Below are 27,822 nucleotides of genomic sequence, written 5' to 3'. Positions count from 1 at the left end.
GCAAAACTCCTGCATTTAATAAACAATATCTCCCAGATCAGCCCTGTGTGACTGGTTCGGAGCAGATAAGGGACAATTTCAGGAAGCTGACATACCAAACCCCAGCTCTCTCACACATTGTCAAGTTGAAAATGTCTGTAATATCCTGTTGCTGCCTATCTGTTTAGACTCTTCACTTTAGCACTGTGAAGCCAAGTTTTCAAAAACTCTGGTAGGCACATGGAGGAAAACATGATTTCCTCTCAGGTTACACATGAACTTCTATTTCAAAGCCCTTTTCCAGAGTCAGGCCGACTACTGTGAAGTGAGGGAGATGAGCAGGGAGTTAAGATGATGAGGCTAAGGACTCTTTAAGCATCAAAGTTGAAGAGAACCAGGGTCTGAGGCGGGTGCACCGAAGGAAGGCACATCTGGGGCCCAAGCCTGCTGGGATCAGGGACGAGCAGGGACAGCTGCCTCGGACGGTGGGAGTTTTAAATGGCAAGCACCCACCTCCAGGGCCAGCACCCACTTCCTCCATTCTCCAGGATGGCTCTTCCTGGCGCAGACGGACCAACTAGGACCATTTACTGAGAGCCACTCTGATACGGACTTCCGACAGCTCACTGGGTTCCCAGAAATCAAGCTCTGGGTCCTCAGTCCCCAAGAAAAATGGAGTCATTTGACCTTGTTTATTAGGCTTTGTCTGGAAGCAAAAGTGGACATGGGAGCACCTTCTCATCATCTGTAATCTTCATCTTTTCTTCTTTTGGCACTGACCGGGGAGTGGGTCAATTTAGATATTACTTTTTTCCTGGCTTACCTTATTCAGAAGCACTGAGCTAACTCCACATTTTCTTTCAAGATCAGGAGACCACTTCAGAAACACATATGTCACTTCAAAATGACATATGGGCACTCAAGTAGTCTGCCATATTCTCGATCTCCGGAAGTGAAAACAAAAAGGAAATTACAGAGAGATATTGAAGAACCAAGAAAAAAAAAGAATGCAAAGTCCTTGTGTCTAATTGGTCAATTAATTTTAAGGAATGAAGGCTGTAAATCAGGAAAACAGATACATCGTATCATAAACATGTTATTTTAACTTAAAATATAGACCCGCACATCACTTCATCAGGGCCTTCCCACTGGGTATGGGTCCATTAATTTAAATTTCCCATTGTCCTTCTTGAAAAAAAAAAAAAATTCAGACACATCACTCTGGTGGAGACTGCTGGCTCTTCACCCAAATTTATTCTCCCCTGCTCCATAAGAACAGATTGCAGTTCAGTGTGTTTCTGGCCCCAAACCATACATTTCCCAGTCTCTCTTCCAGTGAGGCATGATCTCCTGCCTGAGTTGTTGTCAAGAGAGTGTTTGCAAAAGTGATGGGTTTGCAATAGAGTGTTTGCAGAGGCATCTGGGCTTAAGATAAGGAGAATGCCTTCTTCATGCTCTTTCCTATTCCAACTCCAGAACCCAAAACAGGCTTACAACCATTTAGATAACAAGAGACTTTAAGGGTGCACAGGTCAAAATGATGAAAAAACCTGGACCCCTGAATGCTTGCACACACAGACTTCTCTAGAATGCTAGGGAATGACCTTGAGTGCTCACATTGGATGACTACATAGAAAAGCAAACAAGCAAATAAAAGTTGATCTTCCAGGAGCCGCAGAATTATTACGAGGCTTCTTTGTTCACCAGCCTTTGGCTTCCCTCACAATTCAATCACCTGATCATCTGAGGTGTCCAGCTTCAACTTGTTAATGTGGACTAAAAACATAAAAATATATATATATACAGGAAACAATCGGAGGGTAGAATCCATCACATTTTGATGACTTTCCCTCCATTTTTTTATAGATGTCTTCATTTTTACATTCATGTTTCATCCTTTTAAAGTAATATCTGACTAAATTCTTCCACAAAACAACACAGTGGGCACACACACATTGTGGCACACGCTGACCCTTGGTGTATCAGCCACCGCTTCTCTGCGAAGCATCCTCAAACTCCCACGACCGCGGTCAGCCATTCAGGCTGGGCTCTGCTGAGCGCCTCCCTGGGTCAGCTGCAAGCCAGCAGGCCGGGCAGCTTTGCTTCCGGGGGCGGTGCATGTGGCCTGAGGCAGAGGGGGCAACTGGGCCATCATCCAGCAGACTGTCCTGTGCAGGGAGACACAGTGTGCAAAGCCTCCTGAGGGCATGTGTTAATTCTATCACATTCCATGGTTCAAAGCAAGTCCCAAGGCCAGCCAAACTTCAAGGGCAGGGGAATGGGTGCCACCTCTGGATGGAAGAAACTGCAAAGTCACATTGGAAAGAGGCACAGATACAGGAAGGGAGCTTGTTGTAAACATGCTTTCTAAACAGTCTTCCACAGCCAATAAACATACAACCCAAGGGATGGGGACAGAAGTGAAAGAGAAAGAGTACTAGCCAAGAGTATGCCAGTGGGCGCCAAGCATGGAGGAGATAACATCTCCTCCACATTTTCTCACCTAACCTCCCGTTTTACTTTCCTCTTTTCTACTGTAGGTACCATGGCCTCTGTATAGCATGACTGCTCTAGGGCAACATCTTCCAGGACACAAAATGCAATCAGTAAGTTACTGGATACCTACTATGCAAGGCACTATATGGAACTATATGGTCGTGGTGCTTCTAGAGCATGAGAATGCCTGTGGAGTAACGTACTAGCCAAGAGTATGCCAATGGGCGCCAAGCATGTCACTCTGCAGAGGGATGGAGATCACCTGTTCTTCTAGGAAAAACATGGACACCAATTATGAGATCTCCTGCTATTTCCAAAACTTGAGAGGCTTTTAGAGCAAGAGGAACTGCCTTTTGCCTCCCAAGTTACAAACATTCTAGGATAAGAATGATGTGGCAGAAAAAGTTGGTTGGTGCTCACTAAATGTCCCATGTGCCTACAACATTTCTGTGCCCCCTGCAGTTACAGTGGGGCCGTGGGCCTAGTTCTGCCTAATGAACTATATTACTTCTGGGCTGAAACACAGTGTGCCTCTCCAATCCCCCTTTTCCCTTTTAGCAGTGACCTTGAAATCCACACGTACCAGATGGTAGAGCTACAAGATTAAGGAGGGCCATCCAGTCCAGAATAACGTTACATGAGTGAGTAATAGCACTGTGCTGAGTTACACCACTGAGACTTCAGGATTTATCTTTAATGTATGCAAGTCTATCCTGATTTATTCAAATGGTAATGCTTACTTGAACATGCACAAGACCTTAAGGGAGACCAAAATAATCTGTGTAGTACATCCATGCTCCAGAATCAGAATTCAATGATTAGCACATGGAGTTCTTTAAAAAGAGTCCCAGGAACACAGAATTACTATAGTGTTAGGTGAGTTATATTCCCAAAAAGGAACTCATTTTTTTGAGAGAGCTCTTTGACGAGATCCACATTTTCCAAGCCCCAGGAAAAAATGACTTGAAAGACCATTCTATGAATGCCCAAAGTCACCCCCAACTCTGCAGCCTGGATGGGAGGCGAGGGGATGAAGACCTATGGTAGGTGGGAGGTGCAGAGGACGCCCATTTTTACTTTACGGGAAATAAATTCCGTTACTCAGGACCACTGGACACTGACTCAGTCTAATAGACCAACCACCATTTCCCCAAATGGAAGAGCAGGGAGGGGCCACATTTCACATCAATAGACTGAGAGTAAGAAATACTCTACTTCTACCACAGACACTCTGACGAGGCTTCTGACCCCACCTCACCCATCCCCTGAAAGGCATGCTAGTCTGACAACCACAGCTCCTTGACTCCAAGTGGGAAAGACCCAGATGCAATGTTCTGTGGAGAGCCTCAGGGAGGCAGACAGTTCATTTGGGTGTAAGTGGGCTCTACCCCTTGGGATGCTTGTTTTGTCTCCTTGTGGGTGGGGAGGTTGAATGTCAGCTTCATTATCACGAGAATTAGAATAAGAAAAATGCAGCAGATAAACGTTTTTGTCCATATTGTATCCTAACAATACAGCAATTACAAGTACTCTGGGACACTGAAACTAAACACGCATTTAGAAACATTAATAAGTCCTCAGAGGTGTGAGCTTCCTCCTCCGACTCGACATCACTTGGGATGACATCCCTCTAAATCTGTAGTAGCCCCTCAGCCTGGTACATCTGGTGAAAGTGGGGAAAGGATCAACTATAATGTATATAGTTTAACAGAGCTTTAAATTAAAGAAATGAAACTAGTTGAGGAGACTTGGCTTGGAGGAGGGTAAGCAGAGAAGACAATGACAAGCAGAGAGAGGAGGCCCAAGATCTGCAGCCTGGACTCTTCTCTGACACGAGAGCCCCCGTCACCCAACATCACAGATTGCACTACACTCTCCCTACATTACAAGAAATGCCAGTGTCCCTTCTCCCAGGAATAATGAGTGAAAGCCCTAACTGGTGGAGCTCAGGCAGTGGTGAATGAAACACAAGCGAAGACCAGGAAGGTACAGTCAGGGACCATCCTCGACCCCCACGCAGCCCCAGCCGGCTGCCTTCCTCCCTATATCTGGGCTCCGCACTGGTGGCCCCTGTCCTGCCTCACCCTGCTCAAACACATTTACTTTTTTAAAAAATTGTCTCATGCCCCTAAAAACGGCAGTATCAAAACCATCTTTGAACTTGGGAGGGAAATAAGCCAGGTATTTTCTGACCTGGTGCATGCCCCCTGGACTTGGCCAGCTCTCTGAGTAGAGGGGTTGGGACTGAAGTCATAAGGATCTGGAGGAAACTGAGGACCCTGAGAAGCTGGGGGAACATTGTCCAATCCGCTGTCCAAATCCTTCCCACTCCTCAGAATCCAGTCTCAATGCCGATTCTGTAAGGTGGTCTCATATACGTTGCCCAGAAGAAGCCTCCCAGAGGACCTCATCGGAAGTTTGCTTCCTTTTAAAAATGCTTTCTCTCTCTTCTCAGACTTCAAACTCTGGGAAGGCAGGGCTCACACGTGTGTACTCTTTGGATGCCCTGCAGGGCTGAGAACGGTGCCGTACCCTGACCAAATAGGTGAGTGCACGTGGTACAGGCCAGCCTGGGGGGGAGGGAATGGAAGGGAAGCTGAGGCAGGAGAGACGCGTGGAGGGGGAGGGGAGAGACTCATGTTTAGGGCCCAGGAGTGGACGTGGCCAGACTCCGTAATGCCACGGCACTCCTGGGCAGGTTTGTGACCCTGCCTTTGGGGGGATGCTGCCCATTTTCCCTATTAGGAAATCTGGTGACATCTCCTCCACATTTTCTCACCTAACCTCCCGTTTTACTTTCCTCTTTTCTACTGTAGGTACCATGGCCTCTGTATAGCATGACTGCTCTAGGGCAACATCTTCCAGGACACAAAATGCAATCAGTAAGTTACTGGATACCTACTACGCAAGGCACTATATGGAACTATATGGTCGTGGTGCTTCTAGATTTTACCAAATGAGTGTGAAAAAGAATAGGGACATTTTCCAACCTGGGAAACGATCAAGTTCATTCCACTAACACCCAGAGATGATTTGTCATCACTTGAGTGAACATTTTCCTGGTACAAGCACTCTTCTTTGTGAGTAAAAGCTGTTAGATACTCAATGACAAGAGTGCGGTGAAAATGGTAGACTCATACACTGCTGGGGGCATCATCACCAAAGAAAATATTCATGTGACCGCATAATTCCAATCCTGAGACTATGTCCTTTGGCAATAAAAGAAGAAAAAAATATATATAGTAGAACCATATTCAATACCCTAGAATGGAAGCAACCCAAATGTCAATAATAGAAAAATTATTTTATAGCTTTATGATTAGTTTGGTTATAATATATTATACATTCATAAAATGGAAATTTTTAGATATATAAAATATTTATAGATAATATTAGATGAGAAAAGCAGACTTCAAAGTTTTTGCGTAGTAAGGATATGACCGTGCAAAATTCTGTGTGTATAGCAACAAGAACAGAAAGGCAATACTCAAAGACAAAAGCAGATGTGTTAGGGTAGTAGATTATTTTTAACTTCATACTATTGAAAACAGGGGTGCTACTTGGCAGCATTCCACAGGGATAGAAGGAGAGGTGGGTGGGAAGAGTCAAGGGGAGAAGGAAGATCAACTAGCCCCAGACGAGATTCACTAACAACATAGTTCCCATTCTCAGAGCCTCCTGGGCGCCCCTCAAAGTGATTTTTTACGAACTTTTACGTACTATTGGTATAAGAACTGCATTAGAGAAAAATTATTTTTAATGGCTTCTTAACTCATATGAGTAATTAGGTTCTAAAATCAGCCCTTAAAAGAAAAAGCTGCATATGTTCCAATCCTTGGAAATCTCACTGAATCACCTACAAATAAAAATGTAAGATTTGACATATTCAACCTTGTACAGAATGAGTCTGTAAAAAAGGTATGTATTGTATACAATAATATATGGCATATAGTATGAACTAGGTAAGTAACAGCTAACTTTCTCATTTTTTGTTATTTTTCTCTTCTTTTATACTTACAGTATTGACAGTTAAGGGTTTATTTTTTCAAGATTGCTCCCGAAGGCTGACCTCCCAGAAAAAGAGTTGCTCTTCTGCAAAGCTCCAAGGAAACTGGCTCAGAACCACTGTTGGAAGCAATATACTCTGGTCAAGCACAGGATTTGGACTTCCACTCCCCATCTTGCCAGAATGGAGCTGAGATGGCTAATCCTGGTATTAGCTGGCCACAAACATGCTAAAAGGTTTGGCCCACAGCCCCTCTCCCTACCACATCAGGGAAGAGTTAGTGATTCCCTAATCATGGAGCTTAAAAGCCCACAGCTTTTTTCCCTCCCTGGAGTCCGCTGCCTGATCCTCCCAGATCACCAGGCCCAAGCTAGATGGTCAAAGCGGAGAGACGCACTTTCTCCTGCTCCTGTCTCCGTGGTGTCCTCAGTGAGCGCTGCTCCAGCAGGTCTGACATGTGTCGCTTGGCCATTTGCCTTTGTTTGCCTGAAAAGCATATACTTGAACGTGTATAAGTTGGGATATGGCTCTACTCGATTTCCTCTCTCACCTCCTCTCTAGTTTTGTTAATGGGGTGAATGACATTCATGGACGTTCTAGTATCCAACCATCTTTGCATTTTGAAGATAAACCAGACTAGGTCATTAAAGTTCTAGCTATAAATATAGGTATACATACATCATTTGCTGCCAGATCTTCATTCATCTCTGACTCCTTTAGTTTGGATCCCAAGATATACTAACTTTATAAGGTGAATTAAAGAACATTCATTCTTTTATTCTCTTAAAGAACTGGCCCAAGATTGGAATTATGTTCCACAAATATTTGGTAGAATTTACCTATAATGCAGGTGATTTAGGAGGACTGTAGACTTTTCACTACTGATTCAGTTTCTGTAAGGATGTAGTTATGGCCGTGGCATTCTGGAAGCCTTACGTGACAAGCTCTGTTCTCGTCATTACCCATTATTGCGTGTTTCCCTACCAGAGTATAAGCTCCACGGAGCAAGCAACTGTGTTGGTCCTGTTGACCACTGTGTTTCCACCTCATGGTACCAGCCTGAAATATATTTGTTGAGTTAATGCATTGTTAAATTAAACCTCAAGAGAATCTACCAAAAAGCTATTAAAAATACTAAAAATATTTAATAATATTAAGTTAGCCAACTACAAAAGAAGTATGGAAAGCCTTCTTAAATGTCAGTATTTACTAGTTTAAAAATATTTTGGAATCAAAATTTCCACTTGCATTAGCAACGACTAATGAGAAAACTAAAAACATGTCTGAAGGACAGAGAACACTTAAATAACTGAGCAGACATACACATTCTGAAAGTGGACGGCTGTGAAGAGGTCAGTGTTTTACAAATTAATCCACACGTTCAAGTTAGCTTCAATTAAAATATTCTAAAGAAGAAGAGACAAATTATAAAGGATTACAAACTAAAAAAATGTGTAACAGCATAAGATCAGAAAAGTGGATAAATGGAAAAAAGAGAAAGCTCAATATATATATAATGGCAGCAGTGACAATGATAGCAAATACATAGCACTTACTAGTGCCAGGTACTACTGGTCTTCCACGTTATATATAAAGAATTTATTTATTTATTTACTTATTTATTTAGGGAGAGAGAGGGCACACATGGTGAGCAGGGAGAGGAGCAAAGGGAAAGGGAGAGAGAGAATCTCAAGCAGACTCCATGCTAAGCGCAGAGCCCAATGTGGGGCTCAATCCCATGACCTGGAGGTTACAACCTGAGCCAAAATCAAGAGTCGGAAGCCCAACTGAATGAGTCACGCAGGCGCCCCATGTTTTATATATTTTATCTTTAAAACAACACTGGAAGGTAAAGTATTATTATTACCTTATCCCCATTTTCCCAGATGGAAAAACTGAAGCCAAGAAGGGGGGATGGTGGAAGGGGCCAGGGTCTGTATGTAGATCTTTATGTAATCCCTGTGTTTATATGCCATGGCAATCCCCACATCACCAGCCTATGTCCTCTGTGCAGTCCAACATCCCCACATCACTAGCCTCTGTGAGATTAAAACTCCCATCTCCTGGATGAGGGTGGTCTCCTGGGGGGATGGCGGTCATCAGGAGGTCCCACTTGTTATACAGACTTCCAAGCAATCCTACTCTCAGTCTCCACACTCTTCTAAGACACAGGACACCTCCAATCCCTAAAGCTTTCAGGGGTTCCAAGGCTTATTGGCCTCTTCCTCTGCAGGCAACTTGTGTTTCAACATTCTTCCCTTTGATTGATCTGTAACATTTATCTTAATGTTTTTCCATCTTCTAAAATTTCTATAAAGTCTCATCCATTGTTGTCTCTAGGATTAAGCTCATAGATTTTGACTTTGTTGATTTCTTTACATTTCTTATTGAGTTGAGATAGCCCAGAAAAACTTGTATTTGCAATGTACCATGGGCAACCAGAAGTCTGCATATTAATTTACTGTAAGGAAGTTATCAGTAAAGAACACAAAGATTTATGTTAAATAATGTGTATTGCTTCATAATTTATAACAGCAAAAATGAGAATGGTCAAAATACTAAATAGTGAAGGGTTAACTCAAGAACTTACGGTACATCTGTGGTGACCAGGAAGTTGTCATTCAGATAGATCTTCTTCAACACTATCTTCTGTGGGGGGAGCAGAGTTGACCAGAAGCCTCCTGCTGTCATCCATTGGATCCACACTAGTGTGCGTGTGGAGGCCATGCTTCCTCCCTGCTGCCCCTAACCACTAACTAAACATGGTGTGGGAGCCAGGGCCAGGCCATTTTGGTCCAACACGAGAATGGCCCAACGGGCAACCTTTGTCCAGAGACCAACTCCCCATCAGCCTGGTCCTGGGCAAGACCTTCTTAGAAGCATGCTGCTCTTCCTACCCAAACCTTCCTTCCACTCTCCTTTCCCAGGTGTCAGACTTCCCTGCTCCCTGTCCCTTTGTCCTTAACAGGGACTTCCCCTGTACATTTCCTGTACGGTCAGTCCTCTCCTAGCATCTGCATCTTGGAGGCCCTGACCCGACAGAACACTCACCCACCAAATATTAAGGCAATTTTCAAATATATTTATAAGAAACACACAAGGATAGAAAAAATAGGATATAATGCTATCAAAAATGCCAGTATTCCAAATGTATATACAACATGATCCTAGTTTTGTTTTTATTTAAAAAAAGATATAGAGCAATAGGTGTGTGTGCATATATATACAAATAAAAGCTTTTACACATATACATCACCATACTGAGAATGGCCATTTCCAGTTGAATGGATTATGAGTGTTTGTTGCTGCTTCTATACCCTTTTCTTTATTTTTCAATGTTTCAGTAATAAGCATTATTACCTTTATTACCAGAAACAAAAATAAACTTGACTATAAATGAGTTGGTCACCTGAGGTTCCCACCATCTGAACAGAGAATAGGGGCTGGCCTCCCCTCTGGAGGTCAAGGCACAGGAGTCAGGCGCAGCTAAGTAGCAAGAAATACAGATTATAATGTCACCGCTGAACAGCTTTGAAAATGTGCACAGCTGAGTCCAGATGTTTTGAAAATCCAACCTGCATTCAGGAATCTTGACGGAGCATCAGAAGAGAACAAAGCAGATGGGGCGCCAAACCTACTAAGCCTTGCTTGCTTTGGCCTCACGATGTTTTAAAAGAAATTTCTACCAAGTCAGTATTTAACCAAGCTACCTTTTTTTTTTATTATTATTTCATTGCTTAATCTGTAAGCAAGAATGGTGTGTCTTCTCCTTTTTGAAGGACAGATGACTTTCCTCCCGAGTCAGCAAAAGGGACATTGGAACATTAAGCAGGCATAGGGCACGTGCTATCCCACCTCCTAGCGCCCATCCAACTCGCCCTCTGTCCCTTCACCATGGAGCCACTTCTGTGTTTGCTGTTCTTGGGGAAGTCCAGTGAATCAAAATGTCAGAACAGGGGCACCTGGGTGGCTTAGTCGTTAAGGCTCTGCCTTCGGCTCAGGTCATGATCCCAGGGTCCTGGGATCAAGCCCCACATCGGGCTCCCTGCTCAGCGGGAAGCCTGCTTCTCTCTCTGCCACTCCCCCTGCTTGTGTTCCCTCTCTCTCTCTGACAAATAAATAAAATCTTTAAAAAAAAATTTTTTTTTAAATGTCAGAACAATGTAACAGCACCAGCAACACAACAGTGTGAACTAACATTTATCAGATGACTCCTATGTGCCAGATAAGGTTCTCAACACTTTCCATATATGAAATAGCTCATTTAATCTTCATAGGAATCCCACAAGTGAAGTACTAATACCATCCTCATTTAACGGAGAAGGACGCACAGGTGTGAAGAGGTAAAGCAACTTGGCCGGGACCACACAGTCAGTGTGTAGTGGGGCTGCAGTTCAAGCACAGGACATCACGAAGGAGAAATAAGACACAGAACAAAATCCAGGTACACAGTGGCTGTCCTTGATGGAAACAAAAGTTGGACAGTGCGAGATAAGCAGCATGGAAAGTGCGATTTCACTGGGGAGCAAATCAGTCAAAACAGACAAAAGGATACAAACTTAAACAAGGGAGGACGTCAAGCGAAGGCCACTAAATGCTCACTGAGAGACAGATAAAGTGCTGCAGATTCTACACAGGAAGTGGACGGGCCGGGGTCGTAGTGGAAGAAGTCAAAGAGGCCTATGGGTGATGGAAAGGGCGGAGGAGAGGAAGGCAGTGAGCACGTGAAGATCGGGCATAAGGGATATGAAATCAGCAGAGGAATCAGTGACAGGGAAATGGACGGACTGTCAGCCAAGAGGAAGGACTGCAAATGCAGGGGCACAGGTACCTCCACCCTGAAAAAGCAAGAGGCAAGGAAGAGGCAAGGGGGAAGCAACTGATTTGAAGGGGATTTGCATCATTTCCTTTTCCGTGTTATTTTAACCCTCGCAGGATGTCTTCCTCGGCTACTCTGCCAAACAAGCAGAGAGAGATGAACTCGTCCCTCACGCCTTCTTCCATACAATGACATGGCACCATGCCAACCGTCCTTGCTCCATGGGCATGCAGCCAGGTTGGGTGGTTGGTTTTCTGTGGGCCCTTTGTGTTTTTAGGGATTCCTGCCAAGAATGAGGTGTGATTTCAGGTGAGTGGGTGCCGTTTGAAAAGGGGATTCTCCCCTTGCAGAATTATTGCGGCTATAAAATAGAATCACATACGTAAAGAAGATACAGGTTCAGGCTTGACACTCAGAATGTGCTCAAGGCGTGGTGGACATGAGGAAGAGGGTGTCTCTCCCCGACTCAGAGATAGTCAGCCGGCTCAGCCAGTGGAGCACGGGACTCTTGATCTCGGGGTTGCAAATTCGAGCCCCATGTTGGGAGTAGAGATTACTTAAAAATAAAATGTTAAAAAAATAATAGTCAGTGTCTCCCTACTGGAATCAGACCCAAGCCCAGGCACCTGGCCTGGCTGCGAAAGCTCTCCATTGGCTAGCAACCTGCCTATATGTTTTCATAACGTTATTCACAGAATCAACTCAGCATTTACATCTTGGCAGCATGAGTCCTCCTGAGAAATGCCCAAAAGCCTCTGCAAGAGGATTTAAGATTTAAATGACATGGGTCCCCTTCATCACAGAACTTACGTCACAGATCACAGAATTTATCTACCATTCAGTCTTTCAGCTCCAGGGAGGCCAAGTGAGGAAATATCATAAGCTGCATCCTGAACTGGTCAACTTTGGATACGATGAGATGGCAGTGCTGGGTCACTGGTGAATAGGTCTCTGGTCAGACAGCAGCAGAATAGGAGGGAGACGTTGGAGAAGTCGAGATTAAATGAACAAGAAAGGAGAGCAAATATCACACAATTTTAATTAGAAATGAAGCTGGAATACTGTGCTTTATTTAAGATAGATGGCCAGAAGTGGTCAGGCTGAAAATAAGCCAACAGCAGGGTGTGCAGGACCCACTTGGCAAAGCCTGAGGAATTCTAGAGCAAGTAAGAAGAAAACTGCTGCCGACATTGTTCTCCATGTAACTAAGACTAAAAGTCACTTGGGTCTGTATTCCAGACACATAAATCTCATTTTTACCAATCCCTTTGTTGGCTCTGTGCAAAGACGCTACTTTTATTTTATTTGGTTTTTGTTGTTTTTGCCTTTCTGGCAGTTTCCTCCCCTGTATTCAGGCCACATCTTCATGATTCTGGTCCCAGCTCCAAATGGAGGCTTGCGACCCAAGCCTGCCTGGCCATCAGAATGCCACCTTCGTTGGCCACTGTGGTTGGTTCAGGGTTGGGTCTGTGGCCCAACAAGAACCAATGGGATAGAGCAAGACCAAGACAAGCTGGGCAGCAGGGCAAAGGAACTTGCTTTTTCCTACTGGAATTTCAATAAATAAAATAACACATACTTGGGGCTGCTCTGGAAGCCAACACTATGGAAAAGAGAGCCAAGACATGGTGAGAAAGTGGATCCTCATAACACTGTCTGAGCGCTTGGGTCAGACTGTACCTGAAGCCAGTATCTCCCAACAAAGTCAATTATGCTAGCCAATAAATTCCCATTTTTCTTAAGCCAGGTCGAATTGGGTTCCATCCTCATGACTGAGAGAGTCACAACCAGTGGAGAAATAGAAGCTGAGGCTCAAATAAACTTATCTCAGCCAGAGAGGTGGGATGGCCCCCAGACTGGGAGGCACGCTCTGCTTCTCTGTATCTGCCCAGCATGCAAGACCCTTAACTCAAAGGCTGTGCCTTACTGGAGGGAGAGCTGGTATGGACTCCCAAAGACCCAAGCAGCACCTCACCCAGACGTGCTCAGGAAATATTCACCCATTTTTGGTTGCAGAGAGGCCTCAGGCAGCCAGGAGGGAAAGCCAGCTGTAGGAGGCCCTCTAAATACTTTCTATCCCATAATCTTCACTGTAGGAACCCCTTCTTGCCCACTGTCTTCCAGCTCAATCCACCATCTCCAGCAGAACTGGTCTCAGCGCTGTCCCCAGACCACATCGAGTGTCCTCCTGACTCTACAGATGGACTCCTCCCCGCCTGGCTTCCTCAACCTCCTCTCATTCACCCCTCTACCTGGCCCATATTCCATGACCTGCCTCAACTCTTTTCCATTTCCTCTGGCCACAATAATCCACACTGGAACTCAGATTCCTTATCCATAAAATAGGACAGTAATCTGTTAGAGATTTAGCTATTAAAACATAATTATGTTTAACCATAATGATTGCAAGAGCCATCATTGATGGAGCGTTTTAATATACGTCAGGCACTGCCTACGTCCTTTCCATGAATTACCTCATTTAACTTTAATGCACCCTTATGAGAAAGATATTGTTCTGAAATACATCTAGGCAACAGAGGCACAGGGAAGTTCCGTAACTTGCCCAATGTCCTACAACTAGAAGTTTACAGAGCCATACCCAGGCAGTTGGGTGCTTGAGCTTTCATCCTGAACTGCTACAATCCGCGGCTCTGAATGGGATCAAGATGATACAAGAGCATGGAGTGCAGGAATGTCAGCATCCCGCACAAACCCTTTCCACCCTAAACTGTAAATCCCCTCCTAGAAGCATACCTACAAGGAACAATGGCAAGATAACTGCTTTCCTTACTATTCTGTTACTTGACACCTAGGAATGAGGCCTAAGAAAGACTGTGCCTTCCCCTAAACCTAAACACAGTGTTTATCACCAGCCAGCCACCCAAGCCTGGAGCAGTGATAACGGTGCCCCAGGGGTACTCATGAGAAAAGAGCCAGGGCTGGATTAAAATCGTTTATCACTAAACCAGGAACTAAACTAAGATAACCAACATTCCAATTTGCCCTAAGAGCCCCATTTATGTGTTTCCCTGGTGTAGATACTAATAATTTTATAAGTTTGATTTGGACTATAAATGAGTTGGTCACCGGAGGCCTCCCTATATGCCAACTAAGGGAAGGAGAACATCCTAGAGTCCTTACCTCTCCTCCTATGACTACCTCCCTGGTTCATGTTACTGCTACTGTGTACCTTCCCGAAACTAGGGAGATGGCACTCTGATCCCAGAGGGAGAACTTCTTGAGCTTATCTCCAGAAGTTCTGAAATGAGTAAGAGTGGACATTAACTCAACAAGACAAAAATCCAAACTATATTAGTGAGCTTGGGCCATTACAACAAAACACCACACAGACTAGGTGGCTTGAACAACAGACAGGCATTTCCCACAGCCTGAAGGCTGGGAAATCCTGGATCGAGATGCCAGCAGATTTGGTTCCTTTGAGAGACGTCATCCTGGCCTGTAGACAGCCGCCTTCTGGTGTCCTCACAAGAGAGAGCAAGAAAGAACTCTGGTCTCTCTTCTTTTCTTATAAGAGCACTAATTCCATCATGGGAGGGGGAGGGGTCCCACCTTCAACCTCATCTAAACCTAACTGCCTCTCAAAGGCTCTACTTCCAAATACCATCACATGGGGGGAGGGGGAGGGCTTTAACACACAGATGTGGGGAGAACACAAGCATTCAGTCCGTAACACAAAAAATTCACCCCTATTTCATTACCCATTTCAAACAAGATTTAGCCGTATCTCACTTCACTCAGTCATCTGCTTAAATGTCACCAGCTGTCACCAGCTGTCCATGACCAACCTTTCTAAAACACCAGCCACCAGTGTCAGTCTTTTCAATCCTCATACACGGCTTAATCTTTCTTCTTAGCAACAACACTGCGTGTGTGTGTGTGTATAAAAACTATTTTTGAGAGTCTCCCCCTGTTGAAAATGTCCCACAACAGCAGTCCCCAGCGGAATCCTACCTGAAATTTCAAGGGGGAAGCTACTCCAGCAACTCTTGCCTCCCACCACACGGCCCTCCCTCCCCAGGCTGTGAAGACTGCCTATAAACTGACCTTCTCAAATCGTCCATGGACCAACATGAAAGTTGCTCTACCCATATAACTGTATGGTCTTTCCTTAAAAAGGGAGTCCCGCTCTCACACAGCAGTGGGAAAATGAAATTTGTCCCAATCCAGTAAAATCAAACCACAATGGTATTGTTTTAGTTACTACTACTTGAAAATGTAGTCCTTCTTGGGTAAATATTCAAATTCAGCTACCGTTGCTCTGGCTGACTGTCCAGTTGAGGGCTCCCTTTGTTACCACCTCCCTGCTCTGGTCTACCTCGACATCACTGGAAGGTCCTGTCCGCACCCATGGCTGGGCAGCAATGGCTCCTGGGGGAAGGTGAGAGTCACCTCCACAACCTGTGGGCTCAAGTTTGCTCCTGGCCTCACCTGACCTCCAACAGAAGGCAGCTGACAGCCTTGCTTCCAGAATGACCCGAGCCTCACGGAAGACTCCGTAGGGCCCTGCCCTTGATGGGCCGGGGGAAAGAGTGCCCCTCCCAGACACTCAACCTCTGCTCTCCAGGGAGCCCCACTTCTCCTTCCAGCAGAGGCTGCAGCAGAAGGGCACCCACGGGCCGGCCACAAGCTCCGGCAGCTTCTCTGGCCTGCCCCATGGTTTCATCCGCTCCCCCCCATAGTGCACTGTGCCTCACCTAATCACCTGGGGTGTCTTTGATCTCAGAGATTTGAGGGGGCCGGTCATGAAGGAAGGAGGGTACAGCTCATACTTGCCTCGAGTACGGACACAAGAAAAGACCTTGTCTACAGCGCTATTGCCCAAGCGTAACTGCTGCCCAGCACACAAAGCCCCACCGCCTGGGAGGGAGCGTGGGGGCCTGGGTCCAATCATTCCTGATTTCCTCCTGCCTTGTTTTGGTAAGATCGGATCCTGTGGTGCTGGCTGTCTGCAGAGCTGAGAAGGCAGGAAGCGTATGGACCCTGGTTTATCCTTGGCTGCGTGGACACCGGAGCTGGAAGCCCGGCTTCAGAGCTTTGCTTTGCCACTTGCAGTGTGACCGGAGCAAATCACTTAACGACGTGTGTGGCTTCTCCGTAGATGGGGCAATATCATGAAGAGTAAATAAGTTAGTACGCACAAAGCGCTCCGGGAGTATTTCCCGCGCACCGGCACACAGCGCGGGTCCCCAATCGCTCGCCCAACGAGGCTTCTCTCTGGGGGTGAGGGCAGCAGCGGGTTCAGATGATTGAACCAACGTGCCACTCAGCTGCCCCGCACCTGGTAGGCTGTCCCTCTGTGCTCAAGGGGGCTGACATTGGTGGCTTTGAGCAGGCGGGGGGCGGGCAGTGAGGGGGTGGGAGGCCTGGGGGGAGGACGGGGCAGGGCAGCGCCGGAGAAGGCTGCGGGGCAGGGGGAGGAAAGCAGGGAGGGCGGCTTGGAGGGCGTGCGGAGGCAGGGGAGAGAGGTGGAGGATGGATGGCAAGGGGGGCGATGTGTGTGACGTGCTTGAAGTGCACGGCCGGATGTCAGGCAGCCTGGCTGACGCCAGGGACAACAGGGGCCAGCCATATGACCCGGGGCAGATTCCGTGGCCCTTCTAAGCCTGTGTTCACATCTAGAAAAGGGAGGACACTGTACTCTTACGGGTATTGTGAGAATCACATCAAATAGGTACCTCCACCATAATTATTGTTGTTGTTATTTGCTGGATTATAATCCTCGCTCCAGAGTGAAGGAAGGTATTCTTTGAGAAATGCGACCACCTAGTGAGTGGCTTTCAGACTTAAGAGTCTGACTTTTATATGATTTTTTGATGAAAATAGAAAGCCAATACATTAATCTACAAGGAGAAGCACAACTTCAAAGAAGAGCAGACACTTGGGCTCCCTACTGTCTCTGAAGATGGGTTCTAGGGTGATGGCAGCTCAGATGTGTTAGCCCAAGGCTCTCTCCCCAGGACTCTAGGGTCCTAACAACCCCCACCTCTGGGGAGTCTGATGTTCTGGAATCTACTGGAAGTTACTCAGGGATGATGTATAATTTGATATGATTAAACAGCATTAGACAAGAGCAGTTTGGGACACTGCATGTAAGACTAAGAAGACAGGAAAGGGGAAGTGGAAGGGAGGGACAAGGGAAAGGAAAGAGAAGAATGGGAGAAATATCCTAAGCCTGGATGACCGGGAGTGTTTAACTGCCTAGCTAGAAGCCTCAGCCAGCCAGCAGTAGTGAATAAAATGCCGCCAAATGTCCAACAACAATGGGAAATTGTAATTTCTGATAATAAAAAGGCTGTCATAGGGTTTTATGTTCCCTGAGGTGGAAACCCCAGAATGGCCTGTCCCGGCCTGCATTTCCAGACTCTATTGAAGATGCTTGCCCATGGGTGTGACTGTTGGGTTCTGGGTCAATGAGCTGGGCCTGGGGAGATCCCACAAGACCACGTCCTGTGAAATCCTGCAAGGAGTGTGGTGGTCAGTGTGCAGGGGTTGCCAAGGCCTAGCTGGATACCATGGTGAGTTTTCTCTTGATGGCTCCTTGGTCGGACCTAGGTCCCAGCTCATTCTGCTTTTCACAGTGGAAGCTCAAATCCCCCAAAGCTGTTTGTGGGTACTACGCAGGAACTTTGTCACAGTCTTCCTCACCCGCTGCCCTCCTGGTCTGGTTTGTACCCAGCTCCTTATTTTCTATTTTGGCTCTTGTCTGTCGCCCTTACCCAGCTGCTTGGACTTGGAGCTCCTGGATAAGAGTCTGAATCTGAACGCTGTCTCCTGGATCCTTTGCCCTAGATGTGCTGGAGATGCTAGTTTTGGTTCTTGGAAAGCAACTCTGTGCTCTGGGTCATGGCCACCAGAAGTGTGGAATAGAACTGCCCAGCTTCCTCCTTATGCTTCTGTCTATGAAGGGAGGGATGCAGGTATTTCTAGGGTAGAGAAAGCTCTCCAAATACTGTTGCTTGTCTTCTGATAATAGTAAGAAGTGTTTAGATCTCTCTTGCTAAAGAGAAAATAGCCAAGAGCTTTTAATGCCAAGGTTCCATGTCATAGAATTATCTAAGAAGTACTGCTTAATGAAGCAAAACTGGATGAGTCTTCTGGAAGAAGTCTAATAAGTGCACATGATAAAGCCGCAACAGGAATCAGAACAGTGAGAAAGTGTCTCTGCTGTTCTTTGACGTTTCCTCCTTTACATATGTTTTTTAAATGTAGCGCTTAGTAATACTTACATAGCATAGCTGTTTGCCTCAGAGAAAAAGGTATTAATTGAAAATTTTATAGTCCTGATTTGAGTCTCATATATTCAAGTGCATTTCGAAGTAGTTATTCCAGTAGTTATGACTCCCTGTGCATTAGAAATAACTGGGAAGCATATTAAAAAAAACAGATGATGAAGTCCCACCCCCATAAATTCTGGGCCCAGGCGTCTGTTGTTAGCATCTATGTTGTTTGAGAACCACCAGTCTGGCGTTCCTCAAACTTTAAAGTGCATATGAGTCACCTGGGAATCTTGTTAAAAAATACAGATTCTGACTCCCTGGATCTGGGGATGAGACCTGCAATTCAGTAATTCTAACAAGCTCCCAGCTGAGGCTGCCGCTGCTGGTCGCCACATCACGCCGTGAACACACGGCACAGACTACCAAACACAGCGCAGCCTCTCACCTGCCAGCACCTGGGCCCAAACTGGAGATCAGACCCAAGAGAAAATCGCCAGACTCCTATGGGACTGAGCTCGTAAATGAGTCATGAAGTGATTAGCAACGGATTTGATAATACATCATCTCAGCAAAGTCACACATAAACTGCACAAGATCAGGATTATTATAGGATTGTTTATGGATGAGAAAACCAAGACTCACAAAGTCATACAGTCAGTAAGAGGGTGTATTAGTTTTCTATTGCTGCCTTACAGCAGACCACAAACTCAGTGGCTTAAACATGACAACTTTATTATCTTTTGGTTCTAGAAGTCAGAAGTCCTAAAATCAAGGCATTGGCTCTAGGGGGATCTATGACAGAGTCCATTCCTTCTGAGGGGCTCTAGGACGGAATCTATTTTCTTCCTTTGGCAGCTTCCAGAGGCTACCTGCATTCCTTGGGACAGGGTCCCTTTCTCCATCTTCAAAGCCAACATCTCTGGCCCTTTTGCCTTCATTACATCTCTAACCGTAGCTGGGAAAGCACCTCTGCTTTTAAGGACTCATGTAATTAGACTGGGCCCATCTGAATAATGCATGGCACTCCCGCATCTCAAATCTGCAACATCTCTTTTACTACGTAAATGACCATATTTTAGAGTTTCCAGGGAGTAGGGCACAGACATCTTTTGGGGGCCGTTCTTCTGCCTACCATGGTAGGAAAACCAAGATTTGGAAACTGGAATCAAACTCCGATCTGATTCCAGAGCCCACACTCCATCCAGCACACAACTCAAAACAGCAGCTGCATCGAACATTGCTGTTGTGTCTTCTGGAGACCAAATCAAGAGAGGAGCCTAAGTCTGGGGCAACTGTAGGCAGCCTGAATCCCATTATCATTTTAAATTGAACTAAAATAGGGCTGAAGTGCATTTTGTTTATTGCAGTTCATTTTGCATTCTCCCTAGACTTAGTGAAACCCAGTCCTTCTGCACAATGGCAAAGCCTTGGGAGAAAGCACAAATATCTACCCGCGGTTCCCCCTCGTTATTTAACCTAACTGAAAAAAAAGATGGAAACCAGGGGATATCTTTAAGATTTGGCAGTGAATTACTTACAGCTCCAAGCAAGCATTCTGAAGCAAGGTTAGTAAATGAGCCTTGAACATTGAACACTCTTGCAAAAAGCTTGATGACTACTGAGGGGCTATGATCACCTCATCACTTAGACTCCCCACCACTACGGCAGACAGGCAGTCCTGTCCACAGGGATTTAGCCCTTACAACGAACCAAAACTCATTCCACACTTCATGAGTGCCTTCAGAACTTGGCTTTATTTTTTGAGCAGCAGTTCCATCCACAAAAGCAAGCTTATAGTTATTAGACACATCATGAGGGCAATGTGAAGAGAGAATTTTTTTTTTAAGATTTTATTGATTGATTTGAGAAAGAGAGAGAGAGAAAGTTGGGGGGGGGAGGGGAAGAGGAAGAGAAACTCAAGCAGACTCCATGCTGAGCACAGAGCCCCACCCGGGGCTCTATCTCACAACCCTGAGATCATGACCGGAGCCAAAACCAAGAGTCAGGATGCTCAACCGACTGAACCACCCAGGCGCCCTTGAACAGAGAAATATTTAATGTGAGTTCTCTTAAAGCCCATCTGCTACAGTTTGAATTATGTACCCCTGACAAAAAAAGAACTGAAGTTCCAGTACCTCAGAATATGGCCTTAGTTGAAAATGGGGTCATTGCAGATGTAATTAGTTAAGATGACTGGTTTCCTCATAAGAGGAAAGAGGCACAGAAGGTGCCCAGGAGGCGACAGAGGCAGAAACTGGGGTGACACATCCACAAGCCAAGGAACACCAAACAGTGCAGCCAATACCAAAGGTAGATGAGGCAAGGAAGGACGCCCCCTACAGGTTTCAGAAGGAAACCCACCCTGCCAACACCTCAATTTTGGATTTCTAGCCTCCAGAACGGGAAGAGAATACATTTCTATTGTTTAAAGTCCCCCAGCTTTGGGAGCTTTGCAAGGACAGCCCTGGCAAGCTGATAAATACCATCTGTCAGGATGCTACAACTTCTTTTTCTCACTTTACAGGATGGATGTATTTTGGAAAAGGTGGGTGAATATAGATCCAACTGTGGTCAGAACAGGACTTCAACACTGGAGATGTGGTCCCAGAGAATGATTTTAATTACAGGATGTTATCTAAACCACACAACAGAAATCTTGCCAGGACACTATTCATTATAAAGTAGACAGGCATTTCTAAGCCTGGCTTCAGGAAGAAGTTCTACAGTAACTTCAAAGAGCCTGGACCTAGGAGACAGCTCAGCAGCCGAGTCAGCTTATGTGGAGAGCACCTACTAGGCGACAAGCGCTGCGCTGGGTGCTGTACAGACATGTTTTTCCAGACCACTACTACTCCCTTTTGTAAAATGAAAACAAAAACAAAAAGACATTTTCCTCTGGGTTGCGACCTCCTGCAGAGGGGAGGAGAAGAGGAATGACTAATCTCATCAAGAACTCTCTTCCCCAGTCCCACAGTGACCCCTGTCATGCCTGGGAGTGCTCCTCCTTCTGAGGCGGTGCCCTCAGGATCTGTCTCTCACCGCCTCCACCTGCCAGTCCGTCCAAGCTCCCCATCAACCACTCAGGCCGCCACTTGCAACCGCGTCAGGATCTGCAGGCCACTGAGCCCCCTCGTCACCCCTCCTTGGCTTTCCCCTATCTGCACTTCGTTTTTACACATCTTAGAATCCGCTGCCCATCATCGGGCCGAACGCTGTGCATGATGCTCTGACTTTCAGCAACAGCATCTCCAAAGCCCCCCTCCGCGGCTGCAGCTGAGCGGTCCGAGATCGCTGGCAAGAGTCCCACACCACTGAGCGTCGTCTCACTCGGAGTTCATCGGTTCCTACTCAGAGCGCCTCTTAAATCCTTCTCTGATTACTCACTTCTATTTTGCCCGTCACCACTGTTAAAAATTATTAAAGAAGCCAAGTTAGGTGATACAAAGAAACTTTATGTAACATGAAGCATTCGCGTTCAGGAAGTGGGCAGTCTCCATTCCCAAGTCCGGAGAACTGCAAAACAGGGCGGAAGGCAGGAAGCATAGCACCCCGGGCCGAAGCGGCTCCACCCAGGGCCTAGAAATGTATTTCAATACCACTTTAACCCAAGCCACCCTCATCTCCGTCCTAGGCTCGCCACAGTTTCTGCAGGGCGGCGGCCTCCGGGCACTTGTCCTCTCCCCCCATCCCACCGTCCCCGTCCCCCACACGCTGTCTTCTGACTGCATTCAGGATTCTGATTTTAAAATGCAAACCTGCTCTTGTCTCCCTTCCACTCTCCCTGGAACTTCCTGTTGTTCTTGGAAGAACGACAGAACTGACCTTGGCCTACAAGACCCTATGGGAGGCAGATCATCATGGTGCTTCCCCTGCTCTTCCCACCCAGGCCATGCGAGCCCTCTCATGGGCTCCCTTTTGGAGCCTTTTTCTACATTGCTCCTCTGACAAGAACACTCACTGTCATCCCACACTCCATGCCATGTCACCTCCTCACTCTTCTCACCTCCCCGCCATCATCGCCTCCACAGAGACCTAGCCTTCTGTAACTCCCCAGGTCAGATCTGCCTATCAGACGCCCTCAGAGCTCAAGGCCACACCTCCATTTTTACATTTATCTGCAGGCTTATTTGATAGGTGTCTTTCCCAGTAGACGGAAAACTCAGAACAAAAACAGTCTTACACGCTTTTATCATTGTATCCTAAGCACCCAGCATACGTCATATGCAGGCCCTCAGTAATTGTTCAATGAAAGTTGAATGAATATTTCATTTTCATGACCACCTGGAAAGGAAACAATTATTCCCATTTTTCAAATGAGAAAAATTAAGAAGCTCGGGAAAGTTAAATTACTTAACTAGTAGATAATCAAAGACTCATCCAGTTTGTCTGATTATAAAGCTCATCTTCTTTCCTGTGTACTCTGTTTCTCATCGTGTCACACAATATCCCCTGCTAACACTGCCAGGGGCAGGGTCAGAGGTCAGGTACCCCAGTGCTAAATGCAGGTGAGAAAACTTTTTCCATCCAAAAGCAATCAGCGTACATCAAAAGCATAAGAATGTTAGTATTCTGTCAATAGTAATAGCTCTTCACCTAGTAATTCTGTTTCTAGTAATTTTAAGGCAATTTTAAGACATGTACACAGGAGTTTATGAACAAGGATGTTCACCACAGTACTATGTTCAAATAGATAATCAAATTTTGATACATCCTTACAGTGAATTTTTTATGCAGATACTACATACATATTTTTAAAGAATATTTAAATGATGAGAAAATGGTTAAATAGAACACTTAATAATTAAAAGGGCAGTAGACTAGCAAAGGGACACTAGTATGATCCCAATTTGGGGGGCAGGTGTTTCTATCATAGTGAAGAAAAATAGAACAAAATACAGCAAAATGTCAACTGGTTATCTCTAGGGAGGAAGATTATGGACAATTATATTTCCTCCCGTATACCTCCTTGTATTTTTAACTGTTTATCGTGAACACACATTGCTTTTATAGTGAGGAAAATATGTTATTAAAAAGCAACTGAGCGGGGCGCCTGGGTGGCTCAGTCGTTAAGCGTCCGCCTTCGGCTCAGGTCATGATCCCAGGGTCCTGGGATCGAGTCCCACATCGGGCTCCCTGCTCGGCAAGAAGCCTGCTTCTCCCTCTCCCACTCCCCCTGCTTGTGTTCCCTCTCTCGCTGTGTCTCTCTCTGTCAAATAAATAAATAAAATCTTAAAAAAAAAAAAAAGCAACTGAGCATGTAATTTGCTCAAAAGATTTCTCTGGTGTTTTATCAGTTTTTCAACTGCTATGTCTGAATTATTACTGGGACAAAATTGCTAGTCTTTTGAGGAATTTTCCTTCTACTGTTCATCCTTTAGGTTATTTATATAACGGAAGACTGTACAGAGAATACATGAGACCGACTGCTCCAGTTCCACCACATAAAGGGCCTGGAAGTCGTCACCCTGGTCCTTACAGTAAAACACGGGACACACTGAAAATCAGTGACTTTTTTTGGACTCATCAGAGAACTGAGTGTGCAGGACCAAGTGTTGGCATAAGGAGTGCCGGAGCCAGAGACTGGCAGCATCACGACTGGGGGATACCTCCTCTTGCTTTGGTGGGCATTACCTCCACGAGCCCCACCACTTGCTCATGGGGAAGATCAGAGAAAGATTTCTTCATGGCTCTGGCAGGTGGAGGGGAATGGCAATGCTTGTGAACACGCCCAGAACCTGCTCCACAACACAGGACTACTCCCCAGGGGAACCACTTTAGCGATGCTTTGTGCTAAAGTTGTGAGAGAATGGCATTCCTCTCGCTTCAGTCCCTGAGAGCCTTCCTGCCTCACCTCATGGGCTGGGGAATTGTAAAGAGCAAAACGGAGTCGCTCACATCAAGTGGGAGCCTGTGTCAAGAAAGGACGTGAGCAGTTAAGGTACCGCCGCTCAGACCATCAGCCGACCCCCCAGAACTGATAATGAGCAGAACCAGAGGAGGTCTACAGAGACCCAAAACTGATGAAATCCCTTTAAAAAGGGAAGGATTTTGGCAGCAAACTGTCAGACTCTTCAGACGTGACCCGTCTATATTGGACCACTTAAAAAAGGCAACTGTCGCCAAAGGTTTTGCCCGTTGGATCTCCGAACAGAACCGAGATCCTTCACTGCTGGAACAGAAGAAGCAGTAAGTGCAGAGAGCTGGCCTGGACCAGATGGGGAGGTCTTATCTCAACTGTACACCCACAGACTGACTTTGTGTTTGGTTCGTTCACTTCCTGCACCTTCTGTTATCTTGTTTGTTGTGTGGCTTGTCTTCTGTCCTGCTCTGTGTGATGTGTAAGAAGCAAAGTTTAATCACATGGTGAATTGTCACTGAGTTTGGGATCCTGAACATGCTTTATAACTGTGATTAACTTTGCTTTATGACTGAATAAAGCTGACATTGTGGAAAGACACAGCTCATGTGTGGGACTTCATAGCGTGCTCATGACAGGAAGCTATCAAAGAAGAAACACATGTGAAGGGTTGTAGGCCAGAGACTCAAGGTTTAATCATAAGATTAGAAAACACTCTCTTGTCCACACACTTTAGAACTACACCAACAGATGTCCAGTGTGATGGTGGATTTTTGAAAGAGCTGTAAGATACAGGCTTTCTGTATGGAGGAGTACTTAGGGAAGCCCAAAGAAAGGAAACAAAATAAGAACCCCAGAATTTGAGACCTCTGATACCAAGAGCTACCCCAAACAATCACAGCCTAACTCTTAGCTAGATTAACATAAAGGCTCACACTGGACAATTATTTATCTCAGTTCCTTTTTTTTTTCTTTTAAGATTTTATTTATTTATTTGACAGAGACAGAAAGAGAGCTCAATTAGGCGGAGTGGCAGGCAGAGGGAGAAGCAGACTCCCTGCTGAGCAGCCTCCCCATGTGGGGCTTGATCCAGGACCCTGGGATCATGACCTGAGCTGAAGGCAGATGCTTAACTGACTGAGCCAGCCAGGCCCCTTATCTCAGTTCCTATTACCCAATACAGTATGTCCAGCTTTCAGTAAAAAATTACAAGGCATGTTAAAAAGCAAACAAAACACACAGATCAAGTTCTGTGATCAAAAATAAATTAGAAAAGATTTCAATCAAGTATCAAAATGAGACTCATATATGACACAGAATTATCAGATAGGGAACTTAAAGTGACTATCATTAATATGTCGAGGGCGCTAAAGGAAAAACTAGACAAAAAACAGATGGGTAAAGTAAGCAGAGCAATGGAAATTCTAAGAAAGAATCAAAAGTAAATGCTAGAAATTAAAAACACTGAACAGATATAAAACAAAAAAGATACCCAGGCAAATCATGTTCAACCTGCAAAAAACCAAAGACAAAGAGAAATTATCTTGAAAGAAGTAAGAGAAGGGGAGGGAAAACCATTTTATCTATAGAGGAATCCCTATAGAGAAGGGAATAAGGATAAGAATAACAGTGGGCTTCAAGCTCTATTACAAAGCTGTCGTCATCAAGACAGCATGGTACTGACACAAAAACAGACACATAGATCAATGGAACAGAATAGAGAACCCAGAAATGGACCCTCAACTCCATGGTCAACTCATCTTTGACAAAACAGGAAAGAATATCCAATGGCAAAAAGACAGTCTCTTCAACAAATTGTGTTGGGAAAATTGGACAGCCACATGCACAAGAATGAAACTGGACCATTTCCTTACACGACACACAAAAATAGACTCAAAATAGATGAAAGACCTAAATGTAAGACAGGAATCCATCAAAATCCTCGAGGAGAACACAAGCAGCAACCTCTTTGACCTCGGCCTCAGCAACTTCTTGTTAGAAATGTCCCCAAAGGCAAGGGAAGCAAGGGCAAAAATGAACTATTGGGACTTCATCAAGATAAAAAGCTTTTGCACAGCAAAGGAACCAGTCAACAAAACCAAAAGACAACTGACAGAAAGGGAGAAGGTATTTGCAAATGACATATCAGATAAAGGGCTAGTATCCAAGATCTATAAAGAACTTACCAAACTCAACACCCAACGAGCAAATAATCCAATCAAGAAATGGGCAGAAGACATGAACAGACATTTCTCCAAAGAAGACATACAAATGGCCAACAGACACATGATAAAATGCTCAACATCACTTGGCATCAGGGAAATACAAATCAAAACCACAATGAGACACCACCTCACACCAGTCAGAATGGCTAAAATTAACAAGTCAGGAAACAACAGATGTTGGTGAGGATGCGGAGAAAGGTGAACCCTCCTACACTGTTGGTGGGAATGCAAGCTGGTGCAGCCACTCTGGAAAACAGGATGGAGGTTCCTCAAAAAGTTGAAAATAGAGCTACCCTATGATCCAGTAGTTGCACCACTAGAGATTTACCCCAAAGATACAGATGTAGTGAAACGAAAGGGCACCTGCACACCAACGTTAAAGCAGCAATGTCCACAATTAGCCCAACTATGGAAAGAGCCCAGATGTCCATCGACAGATGAATGGATAAAGAAGATGTGTATACACACACACACACACACACACACATACACACACACACACTGGAATACTACTCAGTCATTAAAAAATAAGAAATCTTGCCATTTGCAATGACATGGATGAAACTAGAGGGTATTATGCTAAGCGAAATAAATTAATCAAAGACAATTATCATATGATCTCACTCATGTGGAATTTAAGAAACAAAACAGAGGATCATAGGGGAAGAGAAGGAAAAATAAAACGAGATCAAATCAGAGAGGGAGACAAACCATAGGAGACTCTTAATCATAGGAAACAAACTGAGGGTTGCTGGAGTGGGGGAGTGGGGGGATGGGGTAAATGGGTGATGGACATTAAAGAGAGCATGTGATGTAATGAGCACTGGGTATTATATAAGACTGATGAATCACTGACCTCTACCTCTGAAACTAATAATACATTATATGTTAATTAAATTTAAATAAACTTTAAAAATTTTAAAAGATTTTTAAAAAAAAAGTAACAGTGGGCTTCTCTTCAGGAACCATGGAAGCAAGAAGACAATGAAGTGAAGCATTTAAAGCATTGAAAGAAAAAACCTTCCAACTTAGAATTCTATATGCAGCAAGACAATCTTCAAAATTTGGGGATACTTTCTCAGACAAGCAAAAACTGAAGGAATTTATCGCCTGAAGATCTATCCTGCAAAACAAAAAATGTTAAAAGGAATATTATATAGGTCACAAATTTGGATGTACATGAAGAAAGGATGGGGACTGGA

Source organism: Neomonachus schauinslandi, chromosome 7, assembly GCF_002201575.2.
Source record: "Neomonachus schauinslandi chromosome 7, ASM220157v2, whole genome shotgun sequence".
Taxonomy (NCBI): domain Eukaryota; kingdom Metazoa; phylum Chordata; class Mammalia; order Carnivora; family Phocidae; genus Neomonachus; species Neomonachus schauinslandi.
The sequence above is the reverse complement of the archived record's forward strand: the minus strand, read 5'-3'. Positions refer to the sequence as shown.